A 19,587-nucleotide genomic window follows, 5' to 3' on the forward strand; every position below is an offset into this window, starting at 1 on the left:
CAACACTGTTGGTTATAATCCAGTAAATTAATATATATGACTCAGAAACCGGCCATTCTGCACACTGAATACTTTTATTTCTGTAACGTTAAGTATATTTTGAAGATTTTTAGTTTATTTTTTATTTTACAACTTAATACTCAAGTTAAATATCTGAATACTTCTTCCACCGCAGATGCTCCCAGTGTGGTATTATTAGTAGTACCTTCACAACACTTCCTCCACTGCCCCTTTTAAAACAATCCACCTGTGCACGAGCATTAACCCCCCCCCCCCCCCCCCTGCACCTCCTGGGCCGGACAGCGCCCCCTGCAGGTAGTATCACTCCGCCGGGGACTATTTATCCAGCTCGTGACGTCACGCGGCCAGTTTCCCAGGATCGCTGCGGGAGTCGGAGGCTGCAGGGCGGGGAGAGTGTGGCCCAGGCTGCCGGAGCGGACACCCATCATCCAGAGAGAGAGAGACACCCGGCTGTTGTTTTGGGACACGCGCTTCCTTTCTGGGATTTCTTTTTCTGTTTTTTTTATTTTTCTTTCCTTAAAACAAACTGCGGAGACCCGGGAGTTCACGCACAAACGGAGGTAGGCAACACCGGCAGCCGTCTGCACGCACCGGCGGGGAGACTGCACCGCAGCGAGGCGGTGATGTTAGCTAGCAGCCGGGCTACAGGGAGGCTGTCAACACACGGTGCAACTTTCCCAGAAGGAAACCCGTCAACACGTAGCTGAGAGCTGAGAGCGGTGGCAAATCCTTAGATAAACGGCAGTTTACTCCGAGCTACATTTATAACCTTCCAGTTTCTATCGTCCCTGCACTCAGCCGTGGGATATTTGATGTTTAAACAACATAAATCACGCTTATAGATGTGTCTAGCTTTGTTGAGAGGAGTCGGCCCCAGACTTCCTTTAAACATCCGGCACATTAAAGTGTTTTTGATGATCAATAGATGCGTGTTTGTTAGATTAAATCGTCCAATAGATATTTTGAAGAATTAAGACACGCTCTAAAATTCGGCATAAAAGAGGAATTTTATTTCATAAAGGCTCCAACTTTTCCAATACACTAATCCGCGGTGCCATTGCCACAAAAGGGTGTATTCTGGTTAAAGAACATAATGGAATTAACAGGCAAACAATATTTAAAAGTTGGATTATCGGGAACAGATCTGCTGCTTTGTTGATTATATACAAGCCGAATTAAAGAGAATTGTCTCCCGGGTCAGAAAAAGTGATGATTCATTGTTCACAGCGTCTGTGTGCGCATGATAAGCATCGCGATCCCAAATTAAAGCGTTTTTTGAATGGGGTTCGGCTCGGCGTGAGATAATGTCTGGACAGCTAGAGCGGCGGCGCACATATCTGAGCGAGCTGTTAGCACAAGCCTCATTACATTAGAGGGAGTTCAAAAGGGACGCAGCTTTGGCAGCTGCGAAGAGAATTCACTGGTGCGTACATGACATGACAGAGGCTGTGTTGTTGGGCAGCAGCAATATGTCAGATCTCACAATATAAGCACGGCTGCGGCCTGCACGCACACACACACACACACCCACACACCCACACCGCCGCTGCTGAGCCTGGGAAGAAGAATCAATGGACATGCTTTGCATAAGAAAAAAAAAAAGCCGAGGGAGGTGGTGGGTTTGGCCATTGTGATATTACTGCCTGAGCTATGATAAAAGATAATGTGGCATCCTCACAAGTCAGGGGAAGGAGCTCACAGTGGTTATATCTGTGTTGCATGATTACATAAGACCCCTCAGTGCTTGTTGAGCTGAGCTTGTTTTTTTAAAAACATTTTATGCAGAAGCCGCTTTGAAATCACTGTTATGGTTATTGCAGTCTTTCAAATCTGTCTGAAATACTCAAAAAGCACATTAAATGGTCTTTTACGTTACATCTTACTTATTGTCACAGTGATATTTATTTATGGATGTGCATGCAATTTGCATTATTTACTGTCCCCACTGTGCTATGAACATTATACAGTTGAACTCTTGTGTGGTGTTTGTTTGGGTGTTGGCCTCTGCAACAGCAAACTCCTGATCTCTGAAGGGACTTTGAATGTTGCTCACCATATCCTTCTTTTATGGCCCGTACTGACATATATAATCACGTTATGTCAGGACACAATCGCACTCATTGTGACCACGCTGTCCTTCCCGAGTTCAGGGAGGTTCAGTAACTTCAGGGATCAAAGTCCTCTTCAGGAAATGATCCTGAATGACTGCATGATTATTGGATTAGCTGGACGGGACTCAGCCTTTTATTGTCGGGCTGTTTTCTTTGCTGCCACTGAGAGATGCACATTACAGCCTTGAGGACTTGACTTGAGTGTAAAAGTAATTGGTATTAAGTTTTTTTTTGGCTGCAGCAGAGACGGGACCAATGAAATGCGCTTGGCATCCTGGGTAATGGCTCAAGATAAGCTGTTTATATGCATCTTTATCCACTTTAAGAGGCCCTTGCATACATGAGAAAGCTGTAAATTTCCCAAAAATTAGCCAACTAGTAGGCGCTTGAATGCCTCCGTTAATTATACTCTGATTAAAAAGGTTCTCTCTGTAAACAGCGGTATTGTGTCCTCGCATAGTAACACTGAGGAGAAACGAAGCAGCTGGACGTGGAAGAGGATGAGAGTGAAATTCTTGGGGAAACCTAGTCAAGGAATTCCTGGAATATCCTGGAAATGTATTCTGGATGTTCTATATAAGATAAATACAGGGATATGACAGAATATACAAAGGTGTTAATGCAACAACGATACACGCAAAACTGCAGCATTAACATAAGATTAAAATCCCGTCGTACAGGCTTTTATTTTGTTAACGGGACATCGCTGCTTTGTTAACTGCCAGTTGGTGAGCTAGCTAGCTAGCTCAGTTGCTATCAGGACAAAAGGTTAACAGTGTGCAAGAGCCTTGAGGCTGAAACTCATAACAGAACACATTTAAATAAAACATTTTATAAGTAAATAAAACACTGCAGATTGCCAGACCTTGACAAAGGTTATCAGCTGTGTGTGTTAAAGGAGATTTCTTCTAATACTGACTTTGTCATCGTCGTCTGTTTGTGGTTGACACGGTTTAATAACCACGCCCGGGGGAATGTACTTAAAGGGTAACTGTGGTATTTTCCAACCTGGACCTTATTTTCAGATGTTTTTTGGGTCAGTGTGACTAACTGGTCCAGTATTGAGCGAGGGTTAGGGTTAGGGTAAATGAGTATGTTCACTAAAGAGCTCTTTCTTGCCACTGACAGGATCAGACTGTTGTTATAAGTGTCTGACAACATCATGGAAATGAGCAGAGAAGAGTAAGATCCTTTTTGTTTAACCAGAAACAACCCCTATTTCGCTCTGGTCAAAGCCACCATTGACAATAACAGTCATTTTACCTTTGTGGTCTACCGCTGCCTGGGTCGGTTAGTTTGTGTTATTGTGTGACTTTGGTGTTTTTAACTCTTTGCAGTTTGTTCAAAAGACATAATTGCACCATCCTGTCTCATAACTGTCTGCCAACCGTTGCTGTTTTGTGGGGAACAAAGCTAATCGAGCATTTTTGTTCCCACAAAGTTCAACACTGTCAAGATGACATGCTCGTGTTCAGTGGTGCAAATTTAAAACAACTTTGCTGATTCACTTGGATTCACTCCTAAGTGAATTCACTAATTAGTGCTAAATTTAGCCGTTGTAAATGATGGTGTCACCAGGGCCCGTATTTATCAAGCTTCTCAAAGTGCCATTTTAGTCTGAAGTGCTGAGAAGTCATGAAATTTACTCCTGCTTTTAAACTTAAGAATAAAAGCAAGTTATCAAATTTCTTAAAGCTAAGAATCGCTCTCACAGAGGCGCCAATATTTCAGGAGAGGAAGAATTTCTGAATTACTTGACGACGGCATGATCTTTGTCGGCGAGTTGGAGAGGGACGTCATCTCACCGCTGACTTTGAGCGGCAATGCGTTTTCAGCTAAACTGAAGGTTGTGATGACGCTTTGTTTATTTGCCACAGGACAAAGTCCTGGCCGTCACTAGCATCAATAAGCCGAATAGTCATGGAAACAATCATAGCACACTGTCACGCGTTTCATCGACTTCCCAACAACACCGCCCGTAATCCGACAGAAGCAAACACAGTTCATGCAAATAGCCGGCTTCACAGGAGTAGTGGGCGCATTTGATGGCGCTCGTATAAACATAAACTTTTATTAAAGCGTAGGCCTGAGTTTTATAGTCAAGACCAAGACCAGAGTTTATCGAGACTGAGACAAGACCAAGACCGAGGGAGGGCGAGACAGAGTCAAGACCAGGACCAGTTCCCCACATTACATGACGCACAATAAAATGTGGAACGAGATCACAGGTAATTTGATCCACTTTCCCATTAAAACACCCACGTACAAACACTAAGAGCTGAAATCAACTTAAGCATCTTTATTATTGAACACTCCTTTTCCACGTTTACCATCACGACAGTCGTTAACGGGAACAACACATTTTTAATTAGGGTTATTGGTTGCACTGGAAGCGAGACGTTTGTAAAAGCAATTTATTGATATTCCCAAAGTTATGGTCTTGACTGATCTTGAAATAAAATCCCGAGTCCTCAATGACCGAGACCGAGACAAGACCGAGTACAAATGCGGTCGAGTCCGAGACGAGACCATCAAAAAGTGGTCTTTAGACCGGTCTCGAGTACTACAACACTAGTAGGCCTATATCATAATGTATTCTCGTGAATAAATGTGTGTTGAATATAAACTCCTCGTAGGAATTTCACCATTCAATGTGAATTTATCTTTATAATTTTCTTAATAGACGAAATCTCTTTAGTGATTGGTCCCTGCCTACATCGTCATCCAAAGTCCTGTTTGCGGCACAGCAAAGAGTCGTGAATCAGCTCTAAGACTGACACTTCACTCAAATGAGGACTGAGATGCTTGATAAATATAATTTAAGTTGGTTTGCTGATGGTCAACAGCACAAAATCTTGTGTCAAAGTTGATCCAACGCACTGATTTACATCACCTCTGATTGGATCCACTGATTGATGTCCAACTTATTTGAGTAGTTAACTTTGCCAGGGATTAAACTGTCGACCCTGACTATGTTTAACAAGTCCCAATGTGGCTTTGTTACATTACCTGAGGCCCCTGAGTGCCTCTGTCTCCAGAAACCATTTATGTAAGCTAGGGATGTCACCGATACTTCGCTACCAAGTCGAGACCAAAACTCTGAAAACACGTCGGTACTCTTTTTTCCCCGGTGGAAGATAGCGACAAGTGCAGCTCCAGCGACAAGCAGTCGTGAGGTTAATTTTGCGGCTGTTACCTTTAAAAAAAACTCCGTATCAAAGCCTCCATTTCTCCCAGTTTTGGGATACGTTGGAGAGCCGATGTAGGCGGACGTTTCACCGTTTGGATGGACTCAAAATCTGTCTGAAAAGTGCAATATGATCCATTTCAATCATCAATAACTCTCTCAAATCTCAAACCACGGCCAATATACACGGAGACCACCCTTAAACATTTAACACCTGTGAGATTGTAAAGAAAATAGCAATTCTTTTATTTAATAATTAAATATGCACAGTGTAAGGTTGTAATTTCAACAGCTTGCTCATTTATAAATATCTTGAAATCAAACCACCGCTCATCTGTCCTGGACGTCCTCTCACAACTTTCACAGTTGTTTTTATATACCGTGGAATCGTAATTGGTATCGACTACTACATTTCTGGTATCGTGACGTCCCTAATGTGAGCTGGCCGACTGCTAACCGCCCCTGCAGCATCTACTTTCTCCTGACCGGTGATGACGGAGCGGCGGGAGGAGGCTTCGTACATATCTCGTTTCTGATGGAGGTGGTTCAGCCCCCCTCCCTCTCATCAGCCTTTGTAATTGGGGGGGGGAATGCGAGCTGAATTAGTCATGCCACACTGAGCAGACCAGTCTCCTGTTGACGGTGATGTAGAGTGTCGACTTACACGCCGTCTGCGAGCCCGACTGCCTCGCTCCGGGGGTTTTCTGATCTCTGAGGGAAGCTGAAACATCGTGAACGGAGTTGACACACACATACACACACAGTGCCGGATTAAAAGTGAACCAGGGCTTGTAAACAGAAGTCACGTGGACTCGCATGTCGATCTGCTATTGAGAGTTTTTAAAGATTGCGGTGGCCAGATGGAGTGAAAACACTCCAGTTCAGCCTCTTTACTTTAACACACAGTTTTTTAACTGAGCCTGAGAAACCGCTGGCTATCAGATGTCAACATCTGTCTCTTTACACCCACAAACCTTTTGCATTTTAGGAGCCGTTTCCTGTAGCTGGGTCGGATTACCTTCTCTCTCCAAATGACAACCCAAACTGTATTCCTCTTGGAAAACAGGAGTCCAAAGAATGATTATCTCTATAATTAATTAACCATTTATCTAATTAATCAAGGAAAACAAACATGTTTCATGTTGTTTTAGAAATTCATGTCTGATTCTTATGATAAAACCTTAAAACACAAGTAAGTTTCAATGTTTTTTTATTTTTTTAAATTTTTTAATCGGCTAAATCTATGTGAAAGATGAATCTGTAAATAATCCTCATCGCTGCATTCTGTGCACCTCAACCAGCAAAGGCAGTTTAATTTAACACAGTTAGTGTAAATGCACCTCTAATGCATACAGTTAGCCTAAATTAAATGTTTTGGAAAAACTAAAGCTAATTCATGAACTACATATCCAAACAAAATGTAAACATGACTTAAATCTAATTTTAGCGTGCGCTGGGACATCAGAGGAGCAGTTCTTTAAACGCTTAACAGAAGTTTCATCTGGGCTTTGCTTCGTTTAGCTACTCCGTGAATGTGACGCTGTCCTTTTTGTCTTATGCGAATTTTGTGTCTCCTGATGCCGCAAAAACTCATCTTTTGCATGAAGTATTTTGTTTGTTTTTTCAGTTTGAAGGTGGCGCCGCTAGCTAACGCGTCTCCATTCACATTTTAAAGCGTTCAGCCAACAGTCCAGCTCACAGGAAAGCCTCGTGCAGACTACATCCGATCGCCGTGACGTTCACACTGCACAACTTGCCGTCTTGTGACGGGAGTCTTGAAGCCGTTGTGGCGTTCACACTACGTGACTGATCGGTGACAGGGGGTCACACTCTACACGAGCTGACAGCTACCCGAACCACGTTTTGTCAAGAAAACACACGTGAAATGTGAAACGGGAAATGACACGAACCTGCACACGAAACAGTTTGTTATTATAAAGATGGCGATTTATAAAGACAAAGAATCTGGGTGAAAGGATGGATTAGCAGCCTGCTCTCATTGGCTGGATGTGGATGTCGAGTCGGCCGACTCCTCCAGATATTTGGCGTGCTAGGTTTCCGTCTGGCGTCTGCGACGTGTCGGGGAGCCGTTTTGCTGCATCGTTGGGTAGTTCACTCATATCTACTGGCGACCGCCGATCAATCGCTGATTTACCCCCGATCAGAGGCTGACGGTCGCCGAGTGCTCCGACCGCCAAACCAGGCGTAATGGCGTGTAGTGTGAACTAGGCTTTAGTGATTTCGTATCCGTGTCCTGCTCAGTGACCCTAATCAGGACACACTGTTCTGCTTTAAGCTCGCCGCACACTAGAGCAGAAATGGGCGGATTTTGGGTCCAATTGGGTCCAGAGCAGAGGCTGGTTGGAACTGATTAACGGCCCAAATGATCCTGTAGTGTGACGGGTTTACAGACGGTCTCCGATCAGAAACGCACAACACCCACTGAGAGCGAGCTGAGTGGGAAAGCGTCACCAACGTGTTGTGTATTTGCGTTCAACGTTCAACTGTATTGTCTGTTTTGCAAATCTAACTAAAATAAGTAAAGTAAATGTCTTAAGTTTTTGTCTTTGTCAGTTTATTTCTGAAGGCCTAAATCAGCCTCGTATTTTGGGTGGATATGATTTTTAGTCCCAAAGACTAAAACAGCATTTTCAAAAATAAAAAACTAAACAATCAAACCCGCTTTAAAAAACTAATACAAACTAAACAAAAAAAAACTAATGAAAAATGCAAAACTATAATAACCTAGCTATTTAAACCAAGCTGATTCCTTCTTCCTCCACAGTTTTAATCTGCCAGTGGCTTAAATAACGTTGGTTCCTGCTCTAAAAGGCCACAAAGCAACACAGTTATTTTAAAGACATTCAGACATTTAGCTCACTCTGACTTCCACAGAAACCTGCAGTGAGAATAAGAGTATTTTAAGCCGTTGAACAGTTAAAGTAATACACATTACTAATAGAGTATTTTAACAAAGGAGAACCAGGACTGAGTCCGGTTATAAACATCCTCAGAAGCTATTTTTAATCTTCATGTTTGGAGACGGGATGTTTTATTTTTAGTCGTCGCAGTCATCTTGTCCGCCCTTTAATCACTACTTCTTCTCTTTTTTAACAGCAGACCTGTGTTTTCTTGCGCGCCGTCTCCTTCAGCTCGTGTGTGTGTGTGTGAGTGAATCAGCGCGTCACGTCGCGTCACCGTGCGAATGAACCCGACCCGTCATTACGGCGGCCGATGGCTGTTACAACAGAGAGGGCGGCCCCCCCTCTTGTCCAGGATCACGTGCCGGTGACCTCGTTTGAAACCCCGAGGCCTCCTCAGATAGAGTCAAACCAAGGCCTTTGAATTCCGGGTAATATTCTGGGATGCTTTGACAAGAAATGTGCTTTTAATTGAACAGCTGTTCTTGTGTTTTGCCTCGACTGAACAAGATTAAAAAGGAGGCGATGCGAGCGAGGGGGGGGGGGGATTAATGCTGTTGACTCAAACACGAGTGTTTGCTGAATGGAAAATATAGTATTCCTTCCTCTGAAGTGGTGTTTCCTTTCCCTGCTTTGTCACATTGCTCATTAGTTTTTTGTGGCTTTCCTCCAAGAGGACTTTGACCCGAGCTAATCCGGCTCTCCGTGACACTTCTCATAAATATTCAAATGCCACAAGAGCGCTTGGTTTTTAGCTGTTGCCAGCGTTTTTACAGCTCTGAACCTTGTACTTGTAACTGCTGCTTTCTTGTAATATTGCTGATTTGCAGAGGTTTTGGATCCGTCTTCAAACTGCTGTCGGCGTCTCTCTGCACCAGTGGATGTGAAAAGTTGAATTTACTCTCCCTCAGAACATTTCTAATATTAGAACCGTCACGCCCACGTCACGGCGGCCTTTTCATTCAGATATCTCACTTGTGATTCCTGTTTATATTTATGATTAATCCTCTTCTGTTCGGGAGAAACCAGTTCTCAGGTGGACTTTCTTTGCTGCATAAACACAAAGATGCTTTTGGGTAAATAAGTTGATGCAGCCCTGGTCCTTTTGATCCTCGTCGTCCTCTGTGTCTGTCCCGTTTGTCAGTGTCCCAGTGGAGCCGGACACTTCCTCTCTTTCTTTTTTTTTAAGGGCCGACTGCATAATGTCCCGGTCTGTTAGGCCTGTTTTAACAATCTGCTGCGAGGAAGTGAGCTCAAAGAGGGCAGATTACCAAGAAAACAAGAGAGTCAGAGAAGGCTTTCAGTGTCGGGGCAGGAAACAAACTTTTTAACTTAAAAACTCAGGAGCGACTTTGAGGATTTTACCTGTAAAATCAATTTCTGGAAGACGAAGAAACTCAGCCGCCAGAAACTGTGCTGCTTTTAAGTATTTATTCTGAGCGTGTCCTCATTTCTAAAATATAATGGAGGCTGTTTGTCAGTCCCTTAACGACCCACACGACTGTTCCTACAAACCCTCTTTTGCTCAGGTGTAGTTCAGTTACGGTAGCTCCAAATCCAGATGGAGTAGATACACTTTTGCGTTCACTTTGCAGATTCGATTGCGTCTTTGTTTACCAGCCTAGTGCAGTTCACGGTCCGCTCTCCTCCAGGTCAGAGGGTGGTGGTATTGCACCTGAAGCTGTGCGTCTTGCATCTTGGACATGTTGACGGATATATATTAAGTAGCTCAGCTGTACGTCATTACTAACTTACCTGTGAACTTGTCCAGGGTTGAGAACATCAGACTAAACTGGAGTACCGCTCTGTCCTGTACACATACCGTGCATCCTGATAATTAGATTTCAGTTTTCAGAGTCTGACAACTAGTTGCTAAAGAAATGAAGCTGGTAACCATGGAGACGAGGTTAAAAAAGTAAATTAGGGATGCAAACTAGTCCCTTTAAGCTAATTAGGAGATGTTTCTTTTGGATTTTAAAGTGCAAATTAAATGCTTAGTAATTATCCAGAGAAAATATTATGCAACAAGATGCATCGATAATCGTGAGGTGCGTTGAGATTCCCACCTCTACACTGCAGTATATAAAGTAGGCTTCATCTCGACCCCCTGCAGCATTCAGATACTTCTATACTTACTACTCTATATATATATATATATATATATATACAGTTTGAATGCAGGACTTTTACTTGTAATAGAGTATTTTACTATATTTTTACTGTATTTTACTCGAGTAAAGGATCTGAATACGTCTTCCACAACTAAGAACCAGTTTGTATCCAGGTGTTGGCTTTGTTTTCAGGCTGCTGCAGGTGAGATTACTCACACTGCCACCTACCAGTCACACCTGGGAAACGCCCGGTAAGACCACAGTCATCCACAGCTGCCCACTGAGGGGTTTTCACTGCAGCAGTGGATGAATCGTTGAAGTCGTTCTCATTAAGACTCTCTCTCTTTGTGTAATGTACAACTTCTCAGCTGCTCACGACACATTTTATTGGTGTTAGACTTCGCCTTTTAGGAGGATGACTCTTGTCAATCTTTAAACTGTGTTACAGGGAGTTTGTAAAACATCAGCACATCTAGAAATTCCACGGCTAAGATAATTTTTTTTAGTTCACCATCAATCTGGACAGCAAGTCTGAGATGACAGCAAACTTGGAACTGGAAATTAAATACTCATAATTAATAAAAACTGAATAAAAACTCCTTTGGGTGCTAAATTTGTCAATAGTCAGTCTTTAGGAACATTGTGTGTTTGCTTCTGTGTGCGTGTTGGGAGGGTCAGGTTAATTTCTGCTTCAGTGAAAGGAATCACCTGCTATTCTTCTGTTCCTTTGACACGCCCAGCGGTGAGTCTGCGTTCAGGGCGAGGCAGCAGCTGAGAATGCTGGAAACATTCATGACCACAGTACCGACACAAAAGGAAACCCTGAAACCACCTCGGGTAAAAAGGAAAGTTCAAAACGTCACAAGTGTTTGTTTGATCAAATGCCAGAAGTCTGTTTGTTTATGGTAGAAATAAGACAATAGATCAGGTGTTCTGTCGCGCTGTGGCTGTAAGGGAAGCTTTATTTAAATAGCTAAAGGTGCTTCTGTACTGTATCGTACAAATGTCGAAAGCTGAATCTAAAATGGATTCGATAAGGATTTGTATTTGATATGCAGATTTTACAAATGCCGTAGAACCCCAACCCGATTTTGTAGGCTGTTTATTAGCGTTGTAGTCAAGACCACCCAAACCTGAGCCATGACCGAGACTAGCGTGCATCGAGACCAAGACAAGACCAAGACAAAGGGAGGCTGTGAATGAGTCAAGACCAGGACCAGTCCCCCAGACTACATGACGCATGATAGAATTTGGAACATGATCATAGGCACTTCTCAAATTGATCCACATTCCCATTAAAAACACCAAAATACAAACACTGACAGTTGAAATCAACTTAATCATCTTTATTTAACGCTCCTTTTGTTCTACCATCCAACCATCCATAGGTTTTCTGTTTGACTCCTTCCATGTTTGATCCTTCATATTATATTTAGTGCTCTTATAGTAACGTGCCATGTGCTTATGGCCATACAGAGCAATCTATTTAAAGGTGGTAGTCTGCTTTTAGGCTTTTTCCCTCTCCTTTATTGAGTTATATACCTTTTTTTTGTGCATGTAACAGGTTTGCAAAGTGAAAAAGCCCAAAGTGAGTTCCCATCTCCCACAGAAAACTCTGCTCTGAACTGAAAACAGCTCGTTTGTAGTCCAGCCGCTTCCCTTTCATGCCTGTGAGGTCACAGGGATGAAAGCTAAATGCGCCCTCGTATAACGCCAAGCGGCTACTCCGACACACCCTCAAAAACAGCGGTGGAAAATAACTGAGCTGCAGCACACAGCTCTCCTCTCCCTTCCAAACACTAGCTCCCCTCCAGGCAGTCAGTGGACATAAAGTTGTTCCTGTGATGTAGAGACAGAGCTCAGTTAAAACTTTATGGATACAGATTAATAACTCGCCGCTCTGAAACTCTCGCTCCAGTCCATGTTGCCAAGCTGGTCGGCAACACGTACGGCTGAACCCGAGCTGTTTACCGGCGTCTCGCTGACCCGCCCTTCTCTGCTTCTGATTGGCTAGTAGTCCTTAACTAGGAACTGAGCATGTGCAACTCCCAACAAAGATCATTTAGAGACAAGATGCATCACTCCAGAGCTAAAACGAAGCCTTCAACACAGGGTGAAAAGAGGAGCTGCAGCAATGTGCAGTATGACAAAAAACATGGTGTTTTTTGACAATTAAACCATGTAAATCTGTTCTGGTACAACCTCTAAATAAGATTATGAACCTGAAAATAGTTGACACAGTAACTACATAGCTTTATGTGGCCTGTCTCGTCAACAAAAAAACAAAAATCTTAGGAACAAGTTGTCACCACATGCCTTTTCCCCTCCGTCTCTCACAGGTCAACACCATTTTAGCTACGTCCCTCAGTATGTTTTTCCACCAAGCCAGGTGGCCGGCATCCACTGAAACTAGTGCCCTGAAACATACAGTACATACACAGGTAGCTAACTTAATATGTATAGCTAATATTCGCTAAATAAAGTTTTACATAGAATAAAAGTAAGGATAATTCCAGGCACTTTAGTGACAGTACTTGTGTGTTTGAGACCCTGACAAAACAGAGTAGAAACTTGATTCCCTTCTATGAGAGACCTTCAAAAAGTGACCGATCTGATACGCAGTGGCCCTTTTAACAGTAGATATACGGCTCTTTTAATAAAGTATTCATTGAAATAAAGATTTAATAATGTTTATATGAGTGTCTTCTGCTTCCTCCAATCTCTTTCATGGACGGCAGTCGGGATACCCGGCAGAACAATTTCTCTCAGTGAAGGTGATATAAGCCGAGTGATTTAGAAGATCCTTTTACATTTTAGACTACCCCACACACATTTGGATTTGGCTGATCACAACTCCCACGTTGCCATTTTCCTGAAATGTCACGATGCAGTTGTGAGGGTGGAGGAGGAGGAAACACGGAGCTTGTTAACGGACCATAGAATCATTATGTCTGCTCGTGTAAAGATAACCAACATGTAGGACAACCAGCTGTACAAAGTTCAAGTTCGTCGACCCCATCGGAGAACAACTTCGTTTTCTGCACCATTAGAGAATTAATAATAAAACCAAGCAGCATGAGGCTGTCAGCTGGTGTTAATTATCCACCAATGAGGCAGATAATTTAACACAAGCTGAAGATATCAGATATATGAGGAGGTATCATCACTTCAGATCAGGGAGGCTAAATAATGTGTGCTGAGCGAGGAGCTGATTGCTTCTGATAATATATGAAAAGCATATCGTGATGGCTGTTTTATCTTGTATTTAATTTCTTTATTTTCCTTTTTAGATAATAAAGGCAAAGATAATCTTTAATTGGAATTTGAAATGCAAAAAGAGTTCACTTCGTTTTTTCAGTTTAATTCAATCACTTGGTTTGTTATAGCTGTTTCTGTTTATTCTTTATTATAATAATAATAATAATAATGTAATAACCAACTTTATTTATAGCATTTATACACACAGGTTGCTCAAAGCGTGACCTTAAGAGTAAGAAACTGAAAACAAAATAAGAGACGCATGTATTAAAGTAATGCAGTAATTATTTAAAATATATAAAGAAATTATAAAACAATAATATTGTCATTTATATTCACTCTCACCTTATATTTACCTGTAAAGGTCAGTAAGTTCCTTGTTCACCTGTAAAATTAATTAGCAAAGAACGACCAAACGGTGTTACATAACAAACTATGTTGCTCTCAAATATTGATACCAGCGTCAGCCTCAACAACCTGACGTTATGTATTTGATCTAGAAAATCTCTTGTTGTGTCTGAGCTTATTTAAGAAGCTGCAACAAGGGAATTCATTGTCAATCCACTAATTGATTAATAAATGACTCCCTTTTAGCTCTACTTACAGTAAATCTACAGTAATAGTTTCCAGAAGTTCCTGCAGAGAGTGATGTTTCAGGAACAATAACCGTTTGATTTCAGGACAGAGACTTTCAGCTTTCTGCTGTCTCTCTGCGATTCTCAATCTGCCCTCTGGGTTCTTGTCCCTGAACACATCACGGGCTCTCTGTTCACCACATGACCCGACTGAGCGGTCGTGACGGCGAGCTCTCAGTGAGCGACGACACAGATCCAACAATCAGCCGTCTGTCTGTCAGCAGAGGAGTGGGTCGACACACATTAGCTGCAGGCCGATTCAAACAGCGCTTCCTCTGCTGCCGTTAAAATGTGTCGTCCTCTCAGACACACAAAGCAGCAGCTGCGGCAGCAGCTCGGGCATCCAAACTGAACTCGGCTTGTTTCTCCACTACAGACTGTGATATGTCCAGATATTTCCACGAGGGGGGTTTTAGTTTGCATCAACCTTTTAAAGGGGCACTCCACCGATCTGACACATGCCAAAGCCAAGTTGTATGTTGTCGTCTGTGGCTCTGGAGGAGGTCCGAGTCACTCCAGTAAACCTAGCCTGGGCTTTGAGCAGTGCTGGAAGGTAACAAAGTACATTATTATTAGTACTTTATTAAGTACTATACAATAGAGCGGCAACGATTGGTCGATTTAATCGATAAGCCGCTCAAAAGAAAATTACAACTATTTTGACAATCGATTTATCGTTTCAGTTAATTTTCTTTTTTTTTTTTTTTTTTTTTAGGCAAAAATGTGAGAAATCGGCTGGTATCCTCCTCTTAAATGTGAGGAATTGCGGCTATTTTTTGTCATTTATTCAAATTGTGATGAACATTTTAAAGACTAAACGATTAGTCGATTAAAATGAAAATAATCTGCAGATTAGTCGATTATGAAAATAATCGTTAGTTGCTGCCCTACTGTACAGTTTTGAGGTACTTATCGCATATGTTCACATCAACACATGAGCGCAGGGATTTTTTCCTGATCAGTCACAGAAGTACAAAGGATGGATGCACCGATTTGACTTTTTCAGTCCCAATACCAAAACCTGGGCTTTAGGTATCGGCCGACGCCGAGCACGGATCCAATACTGGTGTAAAATAAGCTGCTTCCTCACTGTGAGGAAGAGACTGGCGTGATGCTTCTGTGGCTACACGATAAAGTTGGTGGTGTTATATTTTGCCGAGCTCTCAACCCAGCTCATCAAGTACATTAAAATGTGTGTGACACGATGAAGACGCCTGTTTGTCACGATTATTCATAACATGCGGTCGACTTGCAGTCTAACAATTCTAATAATCAGTTATTTCTTTCTGAGCTCTGTGACACCAGAGAGCATAAATACGCACATCAGAGGTATTAAAGTCCAGATGATGACTTCACCAAAACTGTCTAATCAATGGGTTACCTGCCAGTCTGTATGACTTGTATGACATGTTCGCCGCTCTTGAACTCCAGGTGTGAAATCACCTTTAACCCCGAGGTCACTGCCCCCCTTTTCGGTCTCATGTTTGATTGAGAACTCGATCCTTGTGTTGGCATTAGCGGTCCTCAGCACAGCTCTGCTGTTCAGTAACGGATGATTTTCTTTTCAACGTGTCAGCGTGAGGTGAAATTAACCAGAAGCACAAAGTACACGTTATCACAGAGCAAAGCAAACAACCTGCCAGTGTGACCGCATCCCAAAATAACCCCCTGCAGCTTGACTCCGGCCTAAATAACTCGGCCTGCTGATGTTCAGGATGAATCCAACATTGTTCACATCGTGGGAAAATTTACATGAACTGATGCTCACCACACTGACGTTCACACTTGTTTAGCTTCAGTGCATCGAGGCAGCTGCAGCCTGGAAAGATGAGTTCTGACAACCTTTGTGCACCGGCGCTTCAGACACACAGACTGCCGCCCTCTGCCAGGCATTTCTACGGCTTCATGTGGATGCAGGATCCACCTTATGAAATAATTTGTCAACCTGCTAAGAAATAAGTTCATTTAAGCTGTTTTTTAGCCGCAATCTGAATGCTTAAATATTTATTTTTGAGGTGAAGTGACAGAAATAGTGTAGAAGAATAAAACTGTTGTATAATAGTCATTGTACCCTCCATTCAATCACTAAACATCGTCCAGCCCATTCACAGTCAATTAGTTATCAGCTATTACATCAATCACAAACTATGATTATAATTAATCAGTTTGAGTTCAAAATTCTCTGATTTCAGCTTCTTTACACCAAAAGTTCAGGTTCCTGAATCCATGCATTGCTTCAGTTTCCCATCACAAAGGCAAAAACTCAAAGGGTCCAGAAATTGTAAACAAAAGCCATGTGGTGGAAATATTGTTTCACTATTGGTTTTGAATTCGGCGGTTAAAAAGACAACAAACCCCACTAAATTTCTGCCTGCTCCACAGCACATATCATCAGACTTAAGAGGGCTGCGCATATGAGCCTCTCGTGGCGTATATAAAATATAATGATGCTGACATTTCGAGGAAGAAACTCTGCATCAGACGGTCCTATCACAGACCATACTTGTTTGCATTTGTTATGCAAAGTAGACCAGTGAAGTTATTGCAAACATGCAAAAGAAAGTTAGCCCATGCAAAGACCAATCATAAAAGCAGCTTATGTTTACAGAAACCATTTACATCTCCTGATGATGAAGAATGAATGAATGAATGCATATATATCCCTACATACATATAACAGTTTGATATATTATATATATGAGTCTTTATCGGGCCGATATTGGATCTGTGCATCCCTATTCATAACATGCAGTGGATTTGCAGTCTAACAGTACTAATCAGTCCTTTTTTAGAGATTGTCGTGGTTTAAAATGCCTGATTTTGCGCCAGCTCTTCTAAAAAATTGCGATGTTCTTGGGCTTTTTTTTGCGATGAAATTGTGTGAGTAAGTGAAAACTGCAAAGGTAGATGTGATCCTTTCTAACTTCAGAATTATAGTTGAATGATAATAATTGATACTTTAAAAAATACTTTTTTTAAATTCCTAAACTGTGTTCTTAAATAATACACACACACAGTTCAGTGTCATGCCAAGAAGACAGTAGTCTGTCACCCTTGCTCCATGTGTTTCTGCCATTCTCCGAGTATGTTTCGTGGTCGCAAAATGTGATTTTTCTTTTGTGTTTGACTACAACACTGCACGTTCTGCAAAACACTTTACCCCCACTTTCATATAGAAGATCTGGATCTTGGTCTTCACGGTCCTTTTGTTGTTATGTCTGTAGACAAATGTGAGACGTGACTGCTGCGTCTTGTGAACAAGGAAGTGAGTTTGCAGGAAACGGCAATTGGTCAAAATTGCAAGTCACCTTGAATTCACGGGGATTTGTTGAATTTGCATTAATTGTTGCGATTGCAAAATCCTGGATGGATTGATACAGAGGTGCTGACATTTCACCAAAAATAAATATTAAATATTTAGTAATAATAATTTGCCTAGGATTCATTCATTGACGATCCATTATTTCTGCTTCGAGCTTCTCAGTTGTGAGGATTTTGCTGTTTTTCTTTTGTTTTATGTGACAGTAAATTGATTTAGATTTTTGGTGGTTTTGGACTGTTGATCAGAAACAAAACCTTTTCCAGTCCTGTATTGTAGTTCTGTGATTCCTGTATGGCAGCTTTGCATAATTCAAAGTTAAAAAAAAAACTTCATGTTTCATTTCAGCCTCTGTCTGAAACAAGCTGTAGATGCTCCTGTCTCTTTAAGACCCCCCCCTCCTCTCAAAGCCCACTGTCTTCTGATTGGCCAAGACTTGAAGCACGTTACCAGGCTGTCGCCGGGCGGAACAGACAGACTGAGCCGTTGCTGTGCGGAGCAAATGACCATATATGGAATAGTGTCTTGAAAAAGGCGTTCAAAACAGAGCGACCAGGAGGAAATCTGAGGTTTTGGATCGCAGGGATTTCTTTTAAATACTTTAACCTCATTTTTTGAAGCTTTGGCCACGTTTCACATGAACAATCCAACATTCTAACATTGTAGATAAGTCATAAAATATGGAAATGCATTATAGGTCTCCTTTAATGCGCTTGACTATTTGATAAAAGGAAAAAGAACTTATTCAGCCAGTTTATTTACATTTCTCGTGTTCACTCACCGTTTCTCCAGTTGCAAAAGCTTAAAAACCAATTTAGCCACCACCATTAGCTTAAAGCGTCTGTCTGCGTCTGCTGGAGCAGGAATCGGTCTGACTCGCACTCTGACGGCTGCGTTGGGAATCATCAGCTGATATTCGCTTCTCCGGTCCGTTTGCATCTCTCATTTTTCACCTGACTGAGGATGTTAATGGACATAATGTTCCAGAGGATGCCGACCGCTCATATTTATAGTTCATAGTTCATATTTAGGGCAGTGGCTGCAAATAGATTGTACCATTTTAGTTTAAGGCTTGGGTAAAAACATGTTAATGTGACGATGAGCGCTGCAGTCGAGGCTCAGCTCGGCCTTTTAGCTGACTGCTGTCAAATGCTTTGTGGTTTCTGAATTAGCTGCTTCAGACCAGAGGGATCAGACGGAGGTTATTGAGTTTGTTGGTGAGACTAGAAATTCCTGGTTAAGACTTTTGGGGATACATTTTAGCTGCAGTGTGAGTCTGGTGTACAATAAACCTGATGTCAGAAATGCGTGACAAAGCAAATAAAAGATATTGAGCATGTAAAAAGAAGGCATTCCTCCCTCAGGCCACATCCTTCACACTGTCCTGCTTATTTGCATATTTGCAAGTGAGCGTGTGCAGATGTCATTTTAATTTTGCTTTACAACCGTGACATAATAAGTACATTTTACATATTTATATTGCATATTATATTACACATCCCAGCTACACTCTGGGCAAAAAAAACAAACTTAAGGCAAGTTTATTTGTGTAGCACATTTCAACAACACGGCAATTCAAAGCGCTTTACATAAAACATAAAAACAACAGAATGAAATTAAAAAAAAAAGACATTTAAATTTTTAAAGAGTCAAATAGAAAATAAAGTATTTGTTCATCCATAATTCTAATGGGTTATGAATCTTTTCACCTTCCATGGTTTAGCTTTTTTGATTTCCCATCTCTCACGCCAGTCAAACCTCCATACCAACCATATTTAATTATTTGCTCTTATTCATGATCCTCACCGAAAATCCAGATTGTTTGCACAGCGGAGAACTTTACTAGATATTCTACTCGGCCCTGTTGAGACTTGTTCTGACTACTTATAAGAGGAGAAACCAACTGAGTTTCAAAAGCAAGGAAGATCTGATTCTAATATTCATCCTGAGTGCAGTGTATAAAATATAAATAAAATAATTTAATGGAAAATAAAAACAGGTAATCGGGCTTTTCACATTTCAGT

General features: G+C 41.8%; 1 protein-coding gene across 2 annotated transcripts in view; it reads left to right on the forward strand.

Annotated features, from left to right (window-relative positions):
• Positions 1–395: 395 nt before the first annotated feature.
• Positions 396–19,587, forward strand: part of myo6a (myosin VIa) — a 173,263-nt gene continuing 154,071 nt past the window's right edge. Inside the window, exon 1 of one of the 2 annotated variants that reach the window (XM_046060244.1) lies at positions 396–581. The gene's annotated coding sequence lies outside the window, so the exon portion shown is untranslated. The remainder of the gene's footprint in view (positions 582–19,587) is intronic. The other variant, XM_046060243.1, reaches the window with a different exon arrangement.

This window comes from Micropterus dolomieu, linkage group LG10 (genome assembly GCF_021292245.1).
Source record: "Micropterus dolomieu isolate WLL.071019.BEF.003 ecotype Adirondacks linkage group LG10, ASM2129224v1, whole genome shotgun sequence".
Taxonomy (NCBI): Eukaryota; Metazoa; Chordata; class Actinopteri; order Centrarchiformes; family Centrarchidae; genus Micropterus; species Micropterus dolomieu.